This window comes from Staurois parvus, unplaced genomic scaffold (genome assembly GCF_062004578.1).
Source record: "Staurois parvus isolate SC_StPar_1 unplaced genomic scaffold, SC_StPar_1.0 ptg002753l, whole genome shotgun sequence".
In the NCBI taxonomy this organism is placed as follows: domain Eukaryota; kingdom Metazoa; phylum Chordata; class Amphibia; order Anura; family Ranidae; genus Staurois; species Staurois parvus.
Window position 1 is genome coordinate 596,208 of NW_028320549.1, and position 6,000 is coordinate 602,207.

The following is a 6,000-nucleotide window of genomic DNA, read 5'->3' on the forward strand; positions in this document are numbered from 1 at the left end:
CATCTGAGCAGGTGGTGGATTTTTTGTCAAGTTGATCACCTTCACTATCACCTATCAAGTTTACATAAGAATTTAACATTGGACTTTACACAAAGTTGTTTATTGTGGCTTTTACACCATTCCTTGTGTTTATTCACATTTTTTGTCATTATTAGTGACATGTCTGTTTTTTGTGCTTGCATTTAAATTGTCACTCATTCATTTTTGGAATTTATGTCACCTTTGCTCATGTGTTTATGTTTTTGGTCCTTATGTCTATTTATGATATAGTCACTTTTATCCATCACATTTATGTTATTCATGTGCTGATAGATGGTTATACAGATTCATCACTACACATTGTTTTGTATCACGTTCACTGATACCTATGTGGTTTTTACATACAAAAATGTCACACAACCACGTCCTGATCGGTTTCCAAACAAGCCTCTAAGAAACACTGAGCTGCACCATATGACATCATACCACTGCAATTAAACAGCCCTTTTACATTGAAAATTACATCAAAATAAACACAGCAGCAAACTCTTGAAAACAAAACCAAGACTATTTAAAATTAAAGTAGACACCCAGACATGTTTTTCTAAGGTATGGAAGGGTTAAAACATCTGTCAAGGTTTTATTTCTGTTTGTGTGGCTCTGGGGGGGGGAGTTTCATTTATGTGATACCATTTTTTAACAGAACAGAAAATTAGAGATTCTCCCACACAATGTAAACACAGGGTCCCTGCCAAGTCAGTAAACCACCTCCAGAATATGAATACTCACCATATACACAATATAGGGACCCTGGCCTTGTCCGTATACCCCTTCCAGAAAATGAACACCCGCCATACACACAATGAAAATATAGGGATCCCAGCAATGTCAGCACACCCCTTCCAGGGTATCAGCACACCACGGTAACAACTATGCACAGCAGGGACATGGAACCTGTAACTTTTAACAAACTTCAAATGAACCTCTTATCTTAATTAAAAACACAAATAGAAGTAGTTTCCAGACCTGGCTAGAGCTGTAAAAAGCTAATTAGTCTTGGCAGGATGTCAGTTTCAACAAAAAAAACACTTTCCTCTGCCCTATCGTAAAACAATAACTCAGTCAAGCCATCACACATGACCTGTAAGGCCATTAACCTCCTCGGCGGTATGATTCTTTCCGATTTTTTGTGCTGAAAGCGGTACCATTTTTTTGCATGGAAATATGTAGTTTTTTTTATTGTAGGCTGTAATTTTTAGGAATAACTCACTGAAATCTGTCCGAACAAGAGTCTAGTAAACATTCCGGATATGATAAAACTTGAAACACGAAATCATAAATTATAATTTAATAAATAATCATAAAAAATATAATAATAAATTTAATTCAATAATATAATCAAACCAAACACACTGAAATTTGAAATACAGAGGCAAATTCACACATCGCTGAGCAAAGTCGCAAAATCGTTTTCAGTGTCTGATGACGAATTTCCTTACGAATCATTATCACTCAATTCTGCAAGTGGTTCTGATTTACTATCGCTGTTCTAAAACCGCTTTTGACGTAAAGGGACGCTTTTTGGACGCCATGGACTTTTCTAAGTTTCCAGGCAGAAAGAACAGTCAAAATGCAGGCAGGGCACAGGACAAAGCAGTAGGGACAAAATATATGTGAAATGCATTGAAACAGCAATGACAGAAAAAAATGACTTTTTTTAAAATTTCAAATTTGCCACCAGTTCTGGCGCCCGTACGTCCTGACGTCACAGGGACCGGAACACGGAAGCTGGCATCGGCCGGAGATGCTGCAGGGGACACATCGCGGGAGCGAAAGACAAGGTAAGTGCTGCAGGGACTCCCTGAGCAACGCCGCATGGTAAGCCCGAGTGTAGCTCAGGGTTACCCCTCTTGGTACTCAAATTTTACCCCGAGCTACACTCGGGAATACCGCCAGGGAGGTTAAGGCTCTAGGAATGCAGAGCGTGCCATAAAACATTATTCCACATGTAACAATTCCACATGCGATTCAACAGGAAACCTTAATATTGTTAATTAAATATTTGAATAGGGAATATCATACCAAACAAATCAAATACATTCATGTCTACTGAGCGACATATCAGATTGGATGTCGCTCCACTTCCTTAAACTGAATCTCTCCAAAATCGAGCTCCTTGTCTTCCCCCCAGCCCGAACCCCACCCCCCATTGACTTCTACATCACATCCAACAACGCCAATATCAAACCCGCTCTGCAGGCCAGAGTACTTGGTGTCATTCTGGACTCAAACCTATCCTTCCAGCCCCAAGTCCAATCTTTAACAAACTCGTGCAGACTCCACCTCCGCAACATCGCCAAAATCCGCACATTCCTAACCCCAGAAACCACTAAACAGCTCATCCACTCCCTCATCATATCACGACTCGACTACTGCAACTCCCTCCTCACTGGCCTGCCTCGCCGCTGGCTATCCCCGCTTCAGTCAATCCTGAATACGGCTGCCAGACTCATTCACCTTTCCAACCGCTCCATCTCCACCACCCCCCTCTGCCAATCCCTCCACTGGCTTCCGATTGCGCAACGGATCAAATTTAAAATCCTAACACTGACGTACAAAGCTGTCCACCATACTGCCCCGAACTACATCACTGACCTAATATCCAAGTACCGCCCAGCACGCACACTCCGCTCCTCACAAGACCTCCTTCTCTCTAGTTCCCTGGTCTCCTCCTCCCATGCCCGCCTCCAGGACTTCTCCAGGGTGTCACCCATCCTCTGGAACTCCCTGCCCCAACCCATCAGATTATCATCTACTCTCCTCTCCTTTAGGCGCACCCTGAAAACCCATCTCTTCAGGAAGCCTACCCCACCCCCTGCTAACTTGCTGATATCCCTGGGTTCGAAATATAATTCTGATTATTAATCCACCAGTTGCTAATATACCAGCTGCACATACTGGAAGTTATTAATTTTAGTATGAAACCATAGTTGGGACTTGGTCATAAACTTGGTGACCTCCTAGAACCCATCCCCTAAACCAGATGATTGGTCAGTTAATTCTTGGTCCACACCACTTTGATATCACAGAAAAGGAACTGACAGGAGTTAAGGGGGAGCTCTCGTTTCACATCAATGAAGGAACACCCAAGAGAGCCACGGCAATGTTTTGCTCGGACAACTGAGGTCTGCTAAAACCAAGGACTTTGCAAGTATTCTGCCTTCTTAACGCCTCTTATAAATAAAGTGAACAATAAAGCAACAGAGAAATAACATCCCTTTCTGTAAATATGTTAATTGCACCATTTGCCCTTTTCATTAATAAACCCTATTTTGAAAAGTGTTAAAATTATCTCTAAGGCTTTTAAACAAACTAAAGAATCCCTGTCTCTTGAAGAGTGCTACTATACATAACAATCCTCTGAATATACCTGTCTGTGGTGACAGTGCGTGCTACAGATGTTTATTGTTCACATCTGTTCTTGTGAACATTGTTAAGGGTTCATAGTCCCAAAGCTATCTGGTGGCAGTTTGGGGTTTGACAAGGTTAATTGCGTAATTAACTCAGTGACAATCACTCTCAGGGTGCTGGCACAGATTGTGGTCCCGCAAGCTGGAAAATCTTTGTGCAGGGTGCAGCTGAGAGTGGCAGTGTTATGCAAGTGACAGCATGGTGTGAGATTGGCTGGTCCTTTGTCAAGAGTTGGTGAGAAAAGCGCGGGGGGGGGGGGGGGGGGGGGGTCGTTTTCTGCTTTTGTCACAACCCCCCACCACCCCAATACACACAATATAAATACAGGACCCCAGACAGGTCAGCATACCCCCTCCAGAGTATGAACACCCCCATATACACAGTTCCCCAGTCATGTCAGTATACCCCCTCCAGAGTATGAACACCCCCATATACACAGTTCCCCAGTCATGTCAGTATACCCCCTCCAGAGTATGAACACCCCCACCCCATATACGCAATGTAAACGCAGGGACCCCAGTCATGTCAGTATACCCCCTCCAGAGTATGAACACCCCCATATACACAATGTAAACACAGGGCCCCAGTCATGTCAGTATACCCCCTCCAGAGTATGAACACCCCCATATACACAATGTAAACACAGGACCCCAGTCATGTCAGTATACCCCCTCCAGAGTATGAACACCCCCACCCCATATACGCAATGTAAACGCAGGGACCCCAGTCATGTCAGTATACCCCCTCCAGAGTATGAACACCCCCATATACACAATGTAAACACAGGGCCCCAGTCATGTCAGTATACCCCCTCCAGAGTATGAACACCCCCATATACACAATGTAAACACAGGACCCCAGTCATGTCAGTATACCCCCTCCAGAGTATGAACACCCCCACCCCATATACGCAATGTAAACGCAGGGACCCCAGTCATGTCAGTATACCCCCTCCAGAGTATGAACACCCCCATATACACAATGTAAACACAGGACCCCAGTCATGTCAGTATACCCCCTCCAGAGTATGAACACCCCCACCCCATATACGCAATGTAAACGCAGGGACCCCAGTCATGTCAGTATACCCCCTCCAGAGTATGAACACCCCCATATACACAATGTAAACACAGGACCCCAGTCATGTCAGTATACCCCCTCCAGAGTATGAACACCCCCACCCCATATACGCAATGTAAACGCAGGGACCCCAGTCATGTCAGTATACCCCCTCCAGAGTATGAACACCCCCATATACACAATGTAAACACAGGACCCCAGTCATGTCAGTACACTCCTTGCAGAATTTGAACACAGAGCTGCTGTAACAGTACCAGCCTGAGGCTCCCGGGGCATGCTGGGACTTGTAGTCCCCCTGGCACTACATAGAAGGGCTCCCCAAGCAGAGTCAGACACACCTCCAGGCCGCCCCCACTCCCCCTGTCGGCGGGGGGTCACGCTTACCTGAGGCCCCGGCTCTGCAGGCCCCGGCTAGAGCGCGAAGGACCCTACGACTCCGACGGCCGCCGCTCTAGGTGGACGCCATGTTCGGCTGCTCCAGCTGTGCAGGCCCCGAACAGACCCTTCACACCGCCGCCATGTCCAGCGCGCAGTGCATTGTGGGCCGGGGGAGGGGCCGGGACTGACACTGACAACACGAGGGGGGGGGTGACAGGGACTGAGGGGATGAAGGGTGGGGGGGTGGCAGTGCGGCATATATGACTCTCTGGTCAGGTAGCAGGCCCCTGAAGTTGGCCAAGTGAGCCATAGAGATGTCTGAATGAAACGCCTCTATGAGCTACACCTGTCATTACAGGTAAAAGCTCCAAAAAGAACCTGCAACAGAAGTCCCGCCCCCAAACATTGCACCGCCACTGTATGCAAATTACGACTTTTAGCAAAGTCGCCTCTGAGGAGCACTGCAGCATATTGCAGCACTGGCCCCTGCTGTACTCCTAATGCACTGGGAGCGTTTCAGAATCTTGCAGGTGTCCTGGGTTCCGCACTGTCCTGCAGGGAAACATTCCAATGATCTTGGTACTAGAAGACCCTGGTTTTCCTCTGCTTCCATAGAATGTAAACAAAACAAAAAAAACCCAGAGCTTTTGTTTACAAACTTTGAACTTTGTTTACAAAGAAAAAAGGTGACTTTTGCTGTGATTACCATAACTTACCACCTAAGCAGAACCCCAATTCAATTATCCCCCTCCTGACAATCGCAGTCACTTCACATATTTGTATGTCAGTTGTTTGTACCCGTAGTAGGGCCCGGAAACAATAGTGCGCTATTTTCTTTTTTTATCCAACCCTAACTGACACGGACCCTAACTGACACGGACCCTAACCCCGAGTGCTGGTCCACACTACCCTGCAAGCTGGTTGCAGGCAAAGTTGTTGTTTGTACCCATAGTAGGGCCCAGAAACAACAGCGCGCTATTTGCTTTTTTTATCCGACCCTGACACTGATCCAAACTGACACTGACCCTAACTGGTTCACACTACCCTGCAGGCAAAGGAAATCAAACCTGTTCCCGCAGCCGAATCACACGG

At 46.1% G+C, this 6,000-nt stretch overlaps 1 protein-coding gene across 3 annotated transcripts in view; it reads right to left on the reverse strand.

The window, feature by feature from the left end:
• Nucleotides 1–5,076, reverse strand: part of TUT4 (terminal uridylyl transferase 4) — an 84,063-nt gene extending 78,987 nt beyond the window's left edge. For 2 of the 3 annotated variants that reach the window (XM_089666566.1, XM_089666564.1), the window contains exon 1: nucleotides 4,915–5,076. The gene's annotated coding sequence lies outside the window, so the exon portion shown is untranslated. The remainder of the gene's footprint in view (nucleotides 1–4,914) is intronic. The other variant, XM_089666565.1, reaches the window with a different exon arrangement.
• Between the last annotated feature and the right edge of the window lie 924 nt (nucleotides 5,077–6,000).